We start from the raw sequence: 19,615 nt of genomic DNA, 5'->3' as shown, positions 1-19,615 counted from the left end.
TTTTAACTGGTGATTTTCGGGAAGGAGTTAGTATAAAATGTTGTGTGGTTACTGATATTTTCACATAACTATAACATCACTTTAATCTTTGTTTTTTTCATTGAATTTCTAAGGTTTTTTTAAAATTGAAATTCATTTTTAGGTTTCGCCTGCAGGCAACTTGCATGCGATTCTGCTTGGCCACAGTCTATTGTTCCCTAGATAACAAACCTCTAATTTTGTATACTTACCATTGCTTGGTTCTTCGTCGCTATCAATTACTTGCTCCTCATTGATCAGTGTGTGCAGGTGTCAATTCCATTTTGTTTGTTTTCATCCTTTTGATGGAGCATGGACCAGGTTATGATTAATGTTTCTATTGGTGTCTTCCTCTACTCCACTTGCATTAGAGTACTTTTTAGGTTTCGCCTGCGATGGCTGCGCATGCGCAGTCTCGCTGGAGAGATCTAATGAGATTGAGGGAGATTCACTAGCAGGCTTTAAGCCCTGCCCCTCTTTCCCATTGGCCGGCGTCACCGTTTAGGCTAAACGGTGGCCGGCCATTGGGAAAGAGGTCATGGTGATGTACTCTTTTCTCTTTTTTGTCCGTCCCACTTAGACTGACTGCCCTGACTTCCTGCTGGCGTAAAAGCTTTGTTATCTTCTTTATGGGTCCAAACAGATGGCCCCATAAAGAAGATAATAAACCTTTTATGCAAGCAGGAAGTCAGGCCAAGTCCGTCCAAGTGGGACAGACAAAAAAGAGAAAATGATACGTCATGGCGAGTGCTTGCATGTGTTTTCCTGCTGCACACTACCTTATGTAGGACATCCTGGAACTTGTTGCTTCGTTTCCCCCATTATTAGTATAGACGTGCAAGGGTCCCAGCAGGTGGCATTAGCTGTCCGGCGGCGTGGCACCCAAGTTGGCCTTCGCGCGCCCCTCTTTCCAGGCATGGTGCAGACAGTGAGCCCTGCTTCAAGTGCTGCCGAGCAGCGGCGTCTCCCGCGGGGGCTGCTGGCTGCTCTTGAAGATGTCTCACCTCTGCTCACACTGTGTGTGGAATGCACTCTCTGTGGAGAGACGCGCCGCTCCTGGGGCGCGGGGGAGCGGCGGCATTTACATTCCAGTCTCAAGGGAAACAAAACACACAGGCGTTCACCTCTTATCACGTCTATTCCTGTAGTCTTAAGGCATGAAGAACCATAGAATTGCAGCCTTGCACTGTGTGGGCGTAGCATGGCCATTGGTGGTGGGCGGCGGAGAGTACTGCACTGAGGGTGGGGTTGAGTTTCGAGTTGTCCTCTGCTGGAATCAAGCGCTTGTCTGAGATCCATAATTCAAATCAGTTTTGGTAGTGTCTACATTTCCTTTGCCAGTGATGTGTAAACAGCCCTGCGAGATAGACCTCCCAAGTCGGATTAAGTTTCCTTTGTATGTGTCTAAATTTCATCCTGCTCCCCTAAAGGCTTCTACTTGAAGCATTAAACCCCCAGGCTGCCCTCAAGTTGCCTGCTACCCTCACTAAATGTAGTACAGAAGTGAACGTGTGCTGTATGTAGTGACCTGAAGCGGAATCAGGCAATGGTGTGAGTACTCCACCGTCCTCTGCGGCCATCTTCAGCCCGTGCCCTCTTGCGGCTGGCACAGCAGGGAGTGTAGTTACCTGAATACGGGCACAGATGAGTACTGCTGCTTACTCGAGCTTATTTGTTCTTCCTCCTCGTCAGTACTTCCTCCATCGTAAGCTTGCTCTGTTATTGCTTATTTGTTTTGGAAGTTACAGAACACTATCAGCAGCAACATTCGCAGCAGTCCTAGCATCGGGTTTACTGACATAACAGATTTTTTTCTTTGTGACCTTAGAAAATGAAGATTTCAAATGTCGTTTTTGTGTAACAGTTCGCTTAGTACCTTGGAATTTGCGGTTTTGTGAACATTTACAATTTTTGCTCTGATGATCGCACAATTTGGTTTGTTAGGGTTTTTCAGGATTAGAACTTTGGTTTATCCATCCCATAACCAATAACATAACCACAAGACGGTTTATTTAGTTGATGACGCTGTTTGCAAGCACATTCATCTGATGCGATGTAGGAATCCTGGAATGGCACGTGATTGGAGCTTGTCAAATGTAGTAGTAAATATTAATAAATCTTTATTCAATTATGCATAATTATCAAAAAAGATAAAGCCACACAAATACATTAAGATCATTAAAGCATACAGGCCACCGTATTGCCCTCAGATCACTCATTATGAAAGCAGTTAGCAAACAGTTTAAAGGAAAAACAGGGCAACCTAGATATCAAGACAGTGCAAATGATGCATTGCAGCGTTGTGATTGGCTCAGGGGAGCCTGGGTACTTACTAATCACAATGCTGCATTGCAGCGTTGTGTTTGGCTGTGGTGATTCTAGGTGCTTCCCGGTCCCTGGAAGAGAGTCAGTAAGTGTTATTTATTTTAATTCAACCCCCCGCCACCCGGTACCTTACTGGCCACCACTGGGATCAGACACATTTAATTTAGAATCTTGGCTTCCCTAAATGAGCACATTGTCTGATCCTAGCAGATCCCTATCTGCTACTCATTGAGGGGCAGATGCATCAAGCAATTTTGCAATCGCAAACAGTGCGTTTTCGTAAAAATTGGCCATTTGCTATCGCAAAATAGTACTAAGGAATGCATCATTAAAATTCCAAGAATATTTCTAAAATTCGCTACATTTGTGATTCCCAATTTTGCGATCATGAAATAGCGAATTCGTATTAGCAAATTCGTAGTTGTGAACTCGCAATTAGGTAATCGCATCAAACATTTGCAAATCGCGATTACTCAAGGATTCCCAATTTTGTACATGCAAATTAGCACCATTTCAAATCAGGTGTTAACCAAGTGAAAACTATTGAAACATCCCTAGATGGCCTCAGAAAGTTTCACAATGACCATGCTGTATGTCATGGCAAGGAGGATAAGGATACAAGCAGCAGCACAGAGAAGAAGTAGGATACAGGAACGCATTTTTAGATTTGGCATTACAATGTTGGGGCAGACAAAGGAAGAGATTATTGAGAAACATAGGTTAAATTCTTCCATGATGTAGGATCTGATAGATGAATTAGATCCACTACTGCAGCGTCAGACTCGCAGACCACATGCCATCCCAGCCCACCTTCAGGTCCTATACTGACTGCTACTCCTAGCCTCAGGTAGCTACCAGGGGGTAATAGCTGATGATGAGGGGTTTCCCAAAGTGCATTATCGCATTTCTTTAACGCATTCCTGGACACTATGTTGCTGAGGATACACCACCACATAAGAGTTCCCTCAACACCACAGGAATTGCACCAAACCAAATTTGACTTTTACCAGATAGCTCATATCCCCCATGTAACTGATAGCATTGATGGAAAGCATGTAGCTATATGTCCCTCCTCAGTTAATGAGTTCATTTACAGGAATAGGAAGGCATATCGTTCACTAAATATACAAGTCATATGGAATGCAAAGAACAGCATCACTGACCTAGTGGCAAGATTCCCAGGTAGTATGCATGATTCCTACATCTTCAGAAACAGTGGCATACATACACATCTCCTTGGGGGTTAATTTGGCGAATGATACCTGCTTGGTAAACACATGTAACTCTGTTTTGCTGATTTTCTGGTCATTGTGACACATAGCAGTGAGTAAGTAATCTATTGCCTTCTACCCCATAGGTGACAGCGTATATGCTGTGCGCTCATTCATACTGACACCATACCTGAAGTGAACAGCGGTACAATGCAGAACAATTATCAACGTGCAGTGTGATTGAGATGACCTTTGGCCTACAGAAAAGTCTCTTCCGCTGCATCTATTAAACCGTTGGGGCATTGCAGTACTAGCCAGACACTTGTTGTAGAATTGTTGCCACTTGTGCCATGTTGGACAACATTGCAACTGCTAGAGGCGTACCAGAGAGTGAACCCGATGAAGACGATGAGCCACGACAACCTCAGCAAGCACATTGAGTGCAGAAGAAGGAAGACAGCGACGTGCAGAAATAACACAAACTTATTTTTAAGGTGGGTAATGATGATACAAGACACTACATGGTTTCATTGCAATTTTGATTTATTTAAAGAAAAAGACTTCAGGTTGTGTTAATGCACACATGCAGAGCAGAAATCTTGCAATGTGTAAGTCAGAACGCAACAGGATAACTATGCCATGGTACTTGTACATCAGCCCAGACAAATTTTGTTAATGGTTACCTCACCAAATGACATACCTGTGCTCAATGCACACTATTTTCGGCAGCCCTTCCTAGGTGCTCTGACACATCTATGTTTGAGCCATCTGATGCTGGAGTATTCCTTGTGCTGCGCCTCCTGCATTCGGTCCCTGGTGCCATGTTGCAACTGAGGCTGGAGGCATCCTCACTATCCCCTCCACCCATAACATTATTGGCAGCAACAGAAGTAGTTCGCATTTTGCTCCACAACATTGGTGACCTGTTGTGTCATTTTCACCTTCATGCCTACAGCACGTTGAGACAGTTGTGCTGTTGTGGTGCTCAGATGGTTGATGGCCCTAGTGTAGCAATCTATGTGGCCAAGAAATGTATGGTGTCTTTTGTGGTGGTACACCTGGTCTTCCTGCATCACCTTGCATAACTCCTTGAGTGCCTGTGTCATGTCACTAAATGGTTGATTTGTTTCCCTTTGACCTTTCAGCACAGCTGTTGTGAGCTGCTTGATACTGTCACTCAACTCTCTCATGTTCCTTCCAAAGATGAAAGGTGTGCCTGCATTGAACGCATGTGTTTGCAATGCAGGCGTTGTACCCTCGAGATTGCATTCTCCAGTCCATCAAAGGACATTGAATTGTAGCCTTCCTCAGCTCTCATTTGTGCACCTGCTCTGCGCCTCCTGATGCAGACATTCCTATGTTGCACTTGGACTCGTGGTCTTGATGTGGGTGTCTGCTCATACTGTGCTGTTGGAGGGTCAGGTTAGCTCTCCTCTTCCATTTCTAGTGCAAGGAATGGTGTGACTGTGATCCTGCATCTTGTGGGTGCAGGTGTTGTGGGTGATGGGGCCACTGCAATGTCTTCTCCTGACTGTGGCTGAGTCTCAAGGGCGTCATGCCCTTCACTGTCATCTGACTCCTTTGCAGGTGCATCTGTGATGTTAAACAGTGGAATTTCAGTTTGCATATTTGGGCATGTATTTCATCTTGCACATAGTATTGTTTAATAAAGTTATTTATCAACACACTGTGTGTGGAGATTCAACTTGCTTGTCACAATTGGTTGCACCTATGTTGTTTGCTACCCACTTGCCTTTCCAACTGGAGTTGCTGACTGCTATTCCCATGATGCATTTGTGTGTTACAAGTAAAATGTGGTCCGGAGTACTATTCGCTGCACTAAGCTGGATCTGAGTTACGGAGTATGTTTTGTATTTCTAGCATTGTATGGTCATTTGCATGCATCTTGCCCTGGGAAGGACAGGGCGGTGCAGAGGAATCGATCGGTTTCACTCCAACAACAGACTCAGGCTGAAGGGTGGACTCCATCAGGTCCTCTAAGGCTGTGGGGGCTGTATGTGTGGATGGTCCTCCTCCAGACTTTTTTGTATCAGCTATCCTTGCAGCAAACTATTCCTTGGCCCGACTCCGCAGGTCATACACCGCTTGCGCAGATCTAGAATGGAGCACTGTGTGACCCCCACTGAGCTGATTTTGGATTGCATTCCCAGACATATTTTTCTTTTTTCAGACTCTGCGACCTGCAGTGACTGTTTGCCAAACAGTTTTTCATGGCTCTTCACAACTTCCTCTACGAGGATTTCCAACTCATTTTCACTGAACTTCAGCTTTCTTTTGCGCTCCTTCTAGGGGATTCCTGATGCCATTCTGAATAATTGCACAGGTTCAGCGGTCCCAGCAGGCTTTCTAGTGCTATGCTCCTGCAGTCTGCCTCCTCCTGCTTATTCTCAGCACACAGGTAATAGCATGGGATGTGAGGTCATCATGCTGCATCAGATTCACAGATTCGCTATTTGTGGTTCTCTAATAGGGGATTTGCAAAATATGTGAATCGCATGTTTTAATTCGCTAATAGTGATTGCGAATTATACCGAATCGCAAAAAAATTGCGAGTTTGTTGATGACATTTGCGATTACCAAATAGCGATTCAGTAATAATCACTATTTGGGTATCGCAAACATTAACTTTTGATACACATGCCCCTAAGTCTCGTGTGAGACAGCACAGGCACTGTCGCTGCAAGGCTATAGTTTAAAACAAAAAAACTAAAAATGGTTTCAGAGGATTTGGGTTTCACCTCCTTTGTTCGAAATATACGAATATGTGACGTTATTCCACACACAAATACCCCGCATACCATCACTCCGCAAAAAAAAATACCGCAAGTACTATTACTCCGCAAATTAAGACAACGAAAACTTTTACAACGAATATGCCTTTACCACGCATGCCTTTACAACGCTAAGGCATGCATGTAAAAGTTGTAAAGGTAAGTAAGAGTACCCTACCCTACCCTACCCTACACTCTAATGTAGTATCCCTGCACCACCCAAACTTGACACACAGTCCTTTTCCTACATTTACACTACCCAGCACGACCCCCCAACACTACCATAAAGCACTTTACTTCCCTACACAAACACTACAACACTTCCTTAATACACTACCCCCAGCATGACCCTACACAAACACTACAACACTAGCCTAAACCCTAAAACACTTCACCCAGCATGACCCTACACTACACAAACACTACAACACTACCCTAAACCCTAAAACACTACACCCCAGCATGACCCTACACTACACAAACACTACAACACTACCCTAAACCCTAAAACACTTCACCCAGCATGACCCTACACTACACAAACACTACAACACTACCCTAAACTCTGAAACACTACAACTGAATGACCCTACACTACACAAACACTACAACACTACCCTAAACCCTAAAACACTACCCTCAGCATGACCCTACACTACACAAACACTACAACACTACCCTAAACCCTAAAACACTACACCCCAGCATGACCCTACACTACACAAACACTACAACACTACCCTAAACCCTAAAACACTACCCCTGCATGACCCTACACTACAACACTACCCTAAACCCTATAACACTTACCCCAGCATGACCCTACACTACAACACTACCCTAAACCCTAAAACACTACCCCCAGCATGACCCTACACTACACAAAAACTACAACACTACCCTAAACCCTAATACACTACCCCCAGCATGACCCGACACTACACAAACACTACAACACTACCCTAAACCCTAATACACTACCCCCAGCATGACCCTACACTACACAACCACTACAACACTACCCAAAACCCTAATACACTACCCCCAGCATGACCCGACACTACACAAACACTGCAACACTACCCTAAACCCTAATACACTACCCCCAGCATGATCCTACACTACACAAACATTACAACACTACCCTAAACCCTAAATAACTACCCCCAGCATGACCCTGCACTACACAAACACTACAACACTACCCAAAACCCTAATACACTACCCCCAGCATGACCCTACACTACACAAACACTGCAACACTACCCAAAACCCTAATACACTACCCCCAGCATGACCCTACACTACATAAACACTACAACACTACCCTAAACCCTAAAACACTACCCCCAGCATGACCCTACACTACACAAACAGAACAACACTACCCTAAACCCTATAACACTTCCCCCAGCACGACCCTACACTACACAACCACCACAACTCTACACTACACTAACACTACACTACACTACACAATCACTACCCCAGCACGACCCCCACCCCTAAAAAATTTACCCAAACCCCCTTACCTCTCTCGTCGTCGTGGTTCCACACACCTCCTGGTTCCATCTTCATGAAGTCTGGTTTTTTTTCACAACGCAAGTGCATTTACCATACATGCCTTTACAACGTAATTCGTTGTAAAGGCATGCGTGGTAAATGCACATGCGTTGTGAAAAAATGCGGAGTGATGGTATGCGAGGTCAATGACCTTGCGGAGTAATGGTATGCGGACTGAAAGTCCGCGGAAAAAAAGATGCGGAGTAAAGGTTGATTACCAAATATACACCACACTTGTGTTTTTTTGCCCCTTTGCTGCAGCAATGCATCTACAAAGTTCACATTTGGAAAGTCGTACATTGCTAGAAAAGTATTCTCTTCCATTCCATGTTTTTTTACAGATAAACATCTCTCACGTCTAACAGAACAGAGCGCTGGTTCTGTCTCTGAACACATCCATCAGTTTCGTACAGTCTACGGAAGGGCCAAAGTGACACATGTTGGCTCTGTCTAGTCTCTGAGAAAGTCTAGTAAACAAAACCATCTACTCTGGGCATGTGCAGGAGAGTTTAGTGAGTTCTTTTTAGCATTGTTTCTCTGGGCAAATCATGGTTATTGTGTCATACACTCTGCACAGATGCAAGAAAATGTAGCAACCTTCCTCTGTGCTCAGCCTGATTTGTGTTCGTACTGTGCACATGTGCGGGATAAGGACAGGTTATTTTTGCGCACGTTGTAAACTCATAAAGAGGCTCTGCTGCTGTCTCTCTTGATCCTTAAGTAACACCCTCCTACCCGACTGTTCATCTCACTGGTTGTCACTGAATAGAAACACCTTCATGGTCACAGGAGAGAAATGTACTGTCAGGAATCCGTCTACTGAGTTGTGTCTCTGTTGGTGTTTTCATTCATTTTCTTTATGCATTAATTTTTTTGCAAAACAACAAGAGTTAAAACATTCCTCTCAACCTTTCAACAGGACAGGAGCTATTCCGTAACTCGCAATCTTCTGCAATATCTTGGCGGGTTACTTTTCCATGATCTGGTCTCATTCACGCCACTACTCAAATGAAGCAGGCGGCTCCCGATTCTTAACCCTATAATTAAGTTATTTTACCTTCCTGCATATATTTCAATCACTTTTTTTAATTTAAATCTTTTTATTAATAGTTTTTGCAGTTACATACATGGCACGACATTGTTATAAACAAAATATATCACAGTGAGAGAAAAAACAAAAGGAACAGTGACAATCAGCAGACCATGTTCTGTAAAGATAAATCTAATCAAAAGAAGTTTCCATTCTATAATATTCCATAACTTCACTTATATACAGTTAAATCATAATCAGCTGTCTATCTTTTATGTCTCTCACAATATTATAATAGTAGCATTTGATACATTATATCTTATCCTAAATCATCCGAGTTTTACTCGCAGCTAATTTTTATTCTATTCTCCCTCTTTCCATCGTGTAATGGGGCCCCATATTAACTTACCCAGCTTCCTTCCCCTTTTCCCTTTCCGTGCATAGATCTCTTTCTCCACATTATATGTTGTTATTAATTTTGCCAACCAGTTATGAAAAGTAGGGGGAATAGGGTCGATCCATGCAGACGCTATACATAATCTCATAACTGATAGTGCTACAAATAAAAATTCCCTCCCACTTCTTAGTTCATCATCCTCCACATTCACTCCTAATAATATTGTTCCGGGAGTTAACACAATTTCTGTTCCTAAGATGTTGTTTATAAAGCTTTCGATATCTTTTTTAAGTGAATATAGATGAGGACACGTTGCAAATACATGTTTTAGATCAGCTTCCAGACTTCCACACCTATAGCACTTAATACCCACCATACCTCCCCATTGTGCTATTCTTGCAGGGGTATAATATAAGTGGTATAACGTTTTGTAATGTTGCGCCTGCAATGGTGCCGAGCATAACAAAGAATATCCCTTTTCTAAAGAGATACCAAAGCTTTCCCCGCTAATATTAAGATTGTCTTTCCATTTTTCACTCCATTTTTCATAATCATCTTGTTTTGATTTTATCAATTCAAAGTAAAACCTCTTGATAGTACAATCTTCCCCTGATTGAACCACTTCCATTATCGGATCGTGCCTAAAGCCCAATGGACCCCCCTTTTTGCTCAACAAGAAGCTCCTAATTTGTAAATATTTAAAAAATTGCCTGGTGTCTAGCTTAAATTTAGCCTGCAATTCTGAAAATTGAAGAACCCCTTGTTCCCCCATTACATCCCCTTTACTTCTAATTCCCTTGCTTTCCCACTCATTAAATGTGGACCCTGAGAATATCTCTTGTGGAAGATTTGGATTATTTATAAATCTAGTATATACATTATATTTCCCCAAGCCTGCTCTTTTTCTAAAGGTTTTCCAAATTGTACATGCTGCTATTAGCGTCTTGAACTTTGTCCTTTTGTAATAACTGGCCTCTGTAAACTTCAAAAACACATTCTCTACTTCCATTCCCAAGGCTAGTCCATAAATTGCCAATGTTCCAAATTCACTCCAGCCTTCTGACTCTGCCCCTCCCAGCAGACCAATCATATTTTGAAGAGCTGCCGCCCAAAGATAAAGCTTTAATTCTGGTACTCCCCAACCTCCCCTCTCTCTCGGGAGTGTCATAAATCTAAGGGCTCTTCTCGTTTTCCCCTTTGCCCAGATGAATCTGTTAATTATGTACTCTAATTTTTTTAATAATTTGACATCGAATAATAAAGGTATGGCTCTGAATAAATATAAAAATTTTGGGAGAACCAGCATTTTTATTATATTCGTCCGTCCCACAATTGACATGTGCAAGCGGTCCCACCTGTCCAGGTCTTTCTCCACTTTCTTAATTAAAGCGGAAGTATTCTTCTCCAGTATTTGGGGTGTCTTTCATAGATTCACATGCCTGAATCATTCCCCGTCGTCGGAGTAGGAGTCCCACGGTATATAAAAAAGCAGTAATAAGCCATTTGTACATAGCAAATAACAGTTATAATAAACCAGGAAGTGAAGTAGCCTCAGCTACCAATGAAAAAACTTCCACATTAGTGACCATCCAAGTCATTATGTTAGACCAAACTGCAGCCAATCAGGCCACAGCTCCCACCTAGGTATTCTCCCCAGAGACCCAGGCTGTCAGATTTTTTACCGCACGTCGTGTGATAGGGAGTCTCTCTGAGCTCTGCTCAGTTTATTCTTCACTTTGAAAGTTTGAAAGTTTCTTTCTTTCCAACATGTCTACATCTAAGTCCCTTTTCAGGGCTTGTGACTCTTGTGGCAAGGCAAGGCTCTTCAAGGAAGACCCTCATTCTCTCTGCATATACTGCTTGTATCCAGACCATCAGGCTAAGGAGTGCAAGATTTGTCGCACTTTTCCAACAAAAACCCTCAGGGACAGAGAGGGTCGCCTCCTACTATGGATACAGCGGAATAAGGACAAGGACTTGCCACTCTCTGAGGTAGGAAGTTTGGCCTCTATGTCTTCTATGGGATCTAGGAAGAGAATGGCTGAGGGTACAGTAACTACCCCTAAGGCTAAGGTGGCGAAACAGGCCCAGCACACGCTCGCTGCTGAGGAACCTTCGACTTCTAAAGTGAAGAAAGCCTGTCAAAAATCTGTGAAGCCGCCTGTCATTAAAAAGACTGTCCCTTTATTGTCACCTCAGAGGCCTACAACCAAGGCAGCAGCTTCTCTGCCGGTTTCCTGTCAGACTGCCACTACAGTGACTTCTACTGTGACCTATTCCTCACCAAAACCCTCTTTGGTGGTGTCCTCAGTGTCCTCACCTACTTATGTGCATGTTCAAATTATTCCCATCTCGTCGACGAAGAAAGTTTCACCTACCGTCGACGAGCCTCCGTCGACGAAGCCCTCCTCAGCGTCGAAAAATCCCTTCCCGTCGACGAAGAAAGCCTTGCCGTCGACGGCTTCACCGTCGACGAAGCACCCGTCGACGGACTCATCGTCGACGAGGAAGACTCCGTCGACGATCCTACCGTCGACGAAGAAGACACCGTCGACGGCCCCGTCGACGAAGTCGTCGACGACAGCCTCGTCGACAAAGAAGATAACGCCGTCGACGGTCTCGTCGACGGCCCCGTCGACGGCCCCGTCGACGAAGAAAAATGTTCCGTCGACGACGAAAGGTGTTCCGTCGACGACGACGACGTCGTCGACATCGAAAAACGGATCGTCGACGAGACCTCTCCAGCCACAGTCGTCGACGACGGCGAGTTCGTCCCTCACAGCAAAATCAATGCCACAGGACTTCCCGGTGGCCCAAGGGAATCCAATGACACCGAAACTGTCAACTTGCACAGATCTTCAAGTATGGTCTGCAAAGAGCAACCCCATATCGTTGCCTTCTCCAGCCACCACTGCGGCGCTTCTACAACGCCCATCACAGTCTGCATGTATGTCACCACTCACGATGCCAGACAGGATCTTGGATTCAGACGAGGACTCTGGTGGAGACTTATTTCCGGCAGCTACGAGTCCATCTGACTTGCTCATACACGTTAAGGAACAGGAGGAAGAGGAGCAGGTGACGCAACAGACAGGGTTGGATCCTGCACCACCATCAGGGACACAAATGCCCATGGAATTATTTAGAAATTTAATGTCCATGTTGGATGATTACTATCAACGTTTTCCGCCCTCGGAATCGGGCGAATCACACATCACTTCCCCCCCGCCTAGAGGAACTCCGCATTCAGTCCCTCCTAACATGGAAGAATCGGTACATGCCCCATCCATGCCGGTACCATCTAATCAACCGGTGGATGAAAATTCTGAAGAGGAGGCTCAGGAAGAAGGAGAATTGGATGACTCGGATTCGTCGGAGTATGAGGATTATCAGGCTGACTCCCCTGCTCCAGATGAACAGCCGAAGGCTGAATCACCACCGGTGGATATTGCAAATTTCCATAGGATTATGGATAACGCTACCAAACGTTTTCTCATTACCATGGAGACAAAACAGGATGATTGTTTCCTGTATGATTTCAAAAATCTGTCCCAAAGACAGAGTTGGTCGATACCGATCATAGAGTTTATTTGGAAAGAAGGTCTAAAGATCATGGCCACTCCAAACTCTTTACCTCCAGTTTTGCCACGAGTGGATAAAAAGTACAGAGCGCCTGCTTCTTCACCGGCTTGCCTGATTGGACAGGCCAAGACAGACTCGGTCATTGCACAAGCAGCTCAAAAAAGAGCAAAAAACCCATCTTCTCAAATCTCCACGCCTACAGACAGAGACGGAAGACGACTCGATACCATTGGCAAAAAAGTTTCCACGATTGCAGCAACCACAGTAAGGGTTGCTAATTCTATGGCGATTCTTGGCCGATACGATAGGCAAATGTGGTCTGACATTTCGCCTTATATTAAGAAACTGCCTGAACCGGACCGGTCTGAGGCTATCAAAATTCTACAAGAAGGGGAGTGTGCGTCGTCAGAGATCATTGACGCTGCAGTGGATGTAGCAGCTACAGGCTTCAGACAATTGGCAGGAGCCGCAGTCCTTCGGAGAGAAGGATGGTTGAAATCTACATCCTTTAGACATGAAGTACAGTCCAAGGTCTTAAATATGGCTTATGATGGCGAGTTCCTATTCGGCTCGCACGTGGATGAGGCTTTGCAGGCCATAAAAAAGGATACTGAAACTGCACGATCTTTGGGCACTCTGCAGTTTCGAAAATCTTCCTTTCGTGGCGCAAGAGGAAGGGGAAATTTCTCCAATAGGGGAGGATATTACCAACAGCGCAACTACACCACTTCTCAAAACACACAGAGGTACCAGCCATATAAGCAACAGCCTTATGGCCAAAGACGTAACTCTTACACACAGCCCCGAGGAAAAGCAACATATCGCGGGAGAGATAACACCAACAAGAAGTGAGGTTCACTTCCTGCCGCCAAAGTGTCCCCGCCAAAAACGAATTGGAGGAAGAATATCCCTACATTACTCAAAATGGTCCAAGATTACTACAGACAAATGGGTGCTGGATGTGGTATCCAAGGGACACATTTTAGAATTTGTAAAAACCCCTCCAAATTCTCCTCCAAAAGGGCCGCCCCCAGCACATCTCAAGGAGCTCTTCATCCAAATCAATTCCATGATTCGAAAAGGGGCAATCGAGAGAGTACCTCGACACCAGAGAGGGACAGGTTTTTACTCTCGTTTTTTCTTGATACGCAAAAAATCAGGGGAATGGCGCCCAATCCTCGATCTGCGTGCCCTGAACAAATTCATCAAAAAATTGATGTTCAGAATGTTAACACTCCAGGAGATCCTACAGTTTTTGGCAGAAGGGGACCACTTGGCAACACTCGACCTTCAGGATGCCTACTTCCACGTCCCTATCTTCCCCAGACACAGGAAGTTCCTAAGGTTCAGAGTGGCTGGCAGGGATTTCCAATTCAAGGTGCTTCCCTTTGGACTACGTTCAGCCCCGAGGGTATTCACGAAAATGCTAGCACCCGTAGCGGCGCACCTACGATTGCAGGGAATTCAAATATACCCTTATCTGGACGATTGCCTTATCAAGGCCAATTCCTACGCTACAGCAAACGACCATGTCCAAAAATGCCTTTGCCTGTTTCAAAGCCTGGGGTTTTCAGTGAACTTCGAGAAATCAGATCTAATTCCATCTCAAAGAAAGTCCTTCTTAGGAGCAACGCTGGATTCCAAGCTCGCCCAGGTCTTCATTTCAAACGAAAGGCAGAAAAAGATCAGAACGATGGCATCCACACTCCTCAGAAAAGAGTACGTTTCTGTTCGGAGATTCAAATCTTTCCTAGGGATGATCTCTTCGTGCATCCCTCTCACTCCAAACTGTCGTCTGAGGATGAGACCATTACAAGAGGAACTCAGTCACCAATGGGTGCAGATATCGGGGTCCTTCGAGGATATCATTTCACTGACGCCTCGAATGAAGGACACAATCCTGTGGTGGAGTCAGACACGCCACCTACAAATCGGCTGTGCCTTCCTCGCAGAAGTCCCAAGATTCATATTAACCACGGATGCCTCCCTAGAAGGTTGGGGCGCTCACCTTCAAGGGATGACGATCAGCGGCAAATGGGACGCTCAACAGAAGAAATGGCACATCAATCTGCTGGAGTTACGAGCCATTTTCCTCGCCCTAAAATCCTTTCTGGCAATCCTACAAGGCTCCACAGTGTTGATTCGAACAGACAACACAACGAGCATGCATTACCTGAACAAACAGGGGGGCACAAGATCAGCCCGGTTGTCTCAACAGGCTCAAGAGATCTGGACTTGGGCTCTGGATCACGACATCAACTTGTCAGCAGTGCATGTTCCGGGAGTAGCCAATGTACTGGCAGATTCGCTGATCAGATCCAAGAACAGCACTCACGAGTGGGAACTGCATCAGCCAGCGCTGGATCGGATCTTCCAGAGGTGGGGTCTCCCCGATCTGGACCTGTTTGCAACTTATCAGAACAAGAAATGTACTCACTTTGCGAGCTGGATTCCCCACAGGGACTCTTGCGGGGACGCTCTATCGCTCAATTGGGAACGGATCTTTGCCTACGCCTTCCCGCCAATTCCGTTAATACCCAAAGTCATCAAGAAAATGAGAAAGCAACCGTGTCGAATTATCCTGATTGCTCCACGGTGGCCACGACAATATTGGTTCACGCAGCTTCTCCTTCTATCAGAGTGCGAGCCAATTCAACTGCCCCGAATTCCACACCTTCTAACAATCCAAGAAGGCAAGGTGTTTCATCCAGACCCTCAATCTCTGAAATTATCGGCTTGGCTCCTCAACACCATGAGTTTGCGCACTTGAACATTCCACAAGACTGTCAGGAAGTCCTGGCCAATGCTAGGGCGCCTTCCACAAACAAAACTTACAAACTAAAGTGGAAACGTTTCTGTGTTTGGTGCCAAACTATGAATTTGCATCCAATGACTGCGGAGCCAGAAGCGATATTGCCCTTCTTTTTGCAGCTCGCTAAATCAGGTTTGGCGCACTCAACACTTAAAGTGTTCTTAGCCGCCATATCACGATACCGTCAGGACGGTAAGACTTCTCTATACTCCTCAAGGATAATACAACAATTCTTTAAAGGTTTATTTCGTATGTTTCCACCTGTACGCCGGCCACCTCCATCTTGGCATTTGAATATAGTCCTAGCACAGCTTCTTCGCCATCCCTTTGAGCCTATCCATAAGGTCGATCTCAAGTTCATCACTTGGAAGGTTGCATTACTGCTGGCACTAACATCAGCCAGACGAGTGAGTGACATGCAAGCATTCACCATTAAGCCACCATTCTTGCAATTCACACCTGACTCTGTGATACTACGCACCAACCCGAAGTACATGCCCAAAGTGCCATCGGATTTTCATCTCAATGAGCCTGTGATACTTAAGACATTTTTTCCCAATCCGCAGTCACCAGCTGAGCGGACTTTACACACATTAGACATTAAGAGATGCCTTAAATTTTATCTTTCAAGAACAGCTGCCATCAGGAAGACGGATCAGCTATTTGTGGCATATGGCAGACCAAGACAAGGCTGTGCTGTTACCAAACAGACTATCGCCAGGTGGGTCTCATCCACGATAGGGCTCTGCCATCAACAAGCAGGTAAACCCTTACAGACCTTACCTAGAGCCCATTCTACAAGAGCAGTCTCCTCTTCAACTGCGTTGTTTGCTGGTGTGCCTCTCCCGCATATTTGCAGAGCAGCAACATGGTCCAGCAGACACACATTCACGAGGCATTACTGTCTGGATTCTTCAAGCGACACCGATGCCTCGGTGGGGAGAGCAGTCCTGCGAAATCTGTTTCAGTAAGGTGAGCCTCTGGTGATCTCTCCCACCTCCTTTGCACTCTTTACGCTTTCTTATGATGTTGCATTGCTTTCTTCTTATGCATGATAACTATGTTTTTGGCGTATAAGAGCGAGATATTGTATTACTGCTAACTACTCGGATTCAGGCATGTGAATCTATGAAAGACACCCCAAATACTGGAGAAGAACAATAGTTACTTACCTGTAATCTGTGGTTCTCCAGTATTGGTGTCTTTCATAGATTCACATGCACCCACCCACCTCCCCTCAGAGTCTCACCCAGACTGTTATGATATAGCTGTATATACTCTGGTACACTCCAGTGCTACAAAAATCTGACAGCCTGGGTCTCTGGGGAGAATACCTAGGTGGGAGCTGTGGCCTGATTGGCTGCAGTTTGGTCTAACATAATGACTTGGATGGTCACTAATGTGGAAGTTTTTTCATTGGTAGCTGAGGCTACTTCACTTCCTGGTTTATTATAACTGTTATTTGCTATGTACAAATGGCTTATTACTGCTTTTTTATATACCGTGGGACTCCTACTCCGACGACGGGGAATGATTCAGGCATGTGAATCTATGAAAGACACTAATACTGGAGAACCACAGATTACAGGTAAGTAACTATTGTTCTTCTCTACTAAAGAGTCCAAGTCTGCCACGATAATTACCCCTAAATATGTGCCTTCCTGCGTCACTCGGTTATCTGTACAGGTACTATAAGAGTTTTTAATTATCTGTGTTTTATAGGTATTTAATTTATAACCCGATATCTTTCCGAATTTCATCGCCTCGATTTCCACATACTCTATAGATTCAGTAGGATTAGGAGTGATTACAGCGACATCGTCTGCATAGGCTAAGATTTTACAGTGCCCGATGAGTGTTGTTAAAGGTGTAATCATCTCAGACGCCTCTATTCTACGGATTAATGGGTCCATGTATATAGCAAACAAAAGCGGTGAGCAGGGGCACCCCTGTCTTGTACCCCTTTTTATTCGAAATTGCCCCGTGTTCCCAGCATTCACACGTAAAGTAGCTACCGGGTTTAGATATAGAATCTGTATTGCTTTGAGATATCCCTGTTTAACACCTATTCTCTCTAATGCATACCATAGATAATCCCAGGAGACCCGATCAAATGCTTTTTCTGCATCAAGTAACATTAGTGCCATCGGGTCTCCTGTGACTGTTGTAACATCAAATAGAGTTATTACTTTGCGTATGTGGTGAGTAGTCCCTCTTCCCGGTATAAATCCATGTTGAGCACTACTAACTATTTTGTGAATTACTCTGGCAAGTCTTGATGCTAGTGCCTTAGAAAATACTTTCACGTCTGCATTCATTAAAGTGATGGGTCTATAAGATCCTGGTTCCTCCGGATTTTTTCCTTTTTTCAATATTACTACCACCTCGGCACTCCCCCATGATTTGGGTGCTGATTCACCCAACTGTGCTAACTGTATGATCTTTATTAGCTCTTCTTCCAAAATATCCCAAAACACTTTGTAAAATTCTATAGGTATTTGGTCAGGGCCCGCTGCTTTCCCTGAGGGAAGTTTCCATACTGCCTCCTTAATTTCTTCTATCTGCAAGACCCCTTCTAGGCCATTTGCGTCATCCTCCTCCAATATATCTACCGGGATTTCTTGAAGATACTCCTGCATATTCTCTTTAACTCTCCGGGTGTCTCCCCCCGCTAATTCGTCATCGTATAACTTCTCATAAAAAGTCCTAAATATTTCCCTTATTTCATTTGAATCTGTATACCCCCTGCCTGATGTATCTCTAATTTCTCTCACTGTTCCCGCTGCTTCGTGCTGCCTTGTCCGGATAGCCAAAACTCTCCCTACTGACTCACTCAGTTCATAACACTTCTCCCTTTTCATAGTATATGTTTTCGCTGCTTTGCTAGCTATATCACTCTCTGCTTCGCCTTTTGCTTTCACGAGTTCTATCAAGGCATTATCCATTTGACTTCCAGTCAAAACACATTTTTCTAAATCCTCCTCTGCCTTGAGTACCTTTTCGGATAGCTCTAAATTCCTCAACTGCTCCTGCTTCCGTTTATAAGAATTAAAGCTCTTCGTTTCTCCCCGTACCCCTGTTTAAAGGCGTCCCAGACCACCCCCAATTCCGCGCTATCCCTATTATTGAAAAAAAAATCGCTAATCCATGTATTCATATGTTCTATATATTTATCCTCTTTTAACAGCCCTCTTTCGAAAGTCCAGTTTGTATATTGTCTAGTATTTGTTTTTGTTGCTATTGTAAGTACTAAGGGATTATGATCGCTGAGGATCTGTGGCAGCCTTTCAATATTTGAATTTGATATGGTAGTACTTGACACAAAAAAATAATCCAGTCTTGTACAAGTTCGGTGTGGGGCTGAGTAATATGTAAAAACTTTATTATCCAATCTCTTTTTCCCCCATACATCTGAGAGAGCATTATTTATGACTAAGCTATGTAGTGCCTGGTTAACTCTCCTTTTCCGACCTTTATATTTTCCAAAAGAGCCCAATCCTAATCCATCTGCCCCATTTATGTTAAGATCACCTGCCAGAATGATTTTCGGTGCCCAATTAGCTAACTCCACATCTAAAAATTGAAAAATTTCGGGGTCATCCTCCGTTGACCCATAAACAGTTACGAGCGTTGTCCACTCCCCATCTATCAGACACTCAACCATGGCCCATCTTCCCCATTTATCATGTGCTTTCTTCCTAGTCAGGGTATTTTTATTTCTAGCTAAAATAGCTACCCCTCTTTTTTTTACCCCTTGACTAGAATCGATTAATAAATAAAATCCTAAATGACTAAGAAAATATGCTTGTGTTACCATGATATGTGTTTCTTGGATACATACAAAATCCACGTTCATTTGTTTTAAGGCTACTGATATTTTTGATC

General features: G+C 44.3%; 1 protein-coding gene across 1 annotated transcript in view; it reads left to right on the top strand.

Moving 5' to 3' along the window:
• The window catches only part of LOC144782938 (somatostatin receptor type 1-like), a 375,789-nt gene that overhangs the window by 320,044 nt on the left and 36,130 nt on the right, over window positions 1-19,615 (top strand). Inside the window, exon 2 of the mRNA XM_078662168.1 lies at window positions 3,701-4,048. The gene's annotated coding sequence lies outside the window, so the exon portion shown is untranslated. The remainder of the gene's footprint in view (window positions 1-3,700; window positions 4,049-19,615) is intronic.

This window comes from Lissotriton helveticus, chromosome 9 (genome assembly GCF_964261635.1).
Source record: "Lissotriton helveticus chromosome 9, aLisHel1.1, whole genome shotgun sequence".
Taxonomy (NCBI): domain Eukaryota; kingdom Metazoa; phylum Chordata; class Amphibia; order Caudata; family Salamandridae; genus Lissotriton; species Lissotriton helveticus.
This window is presented reverse-complemented; position numbering and strand designations above follow the sequence as displayed.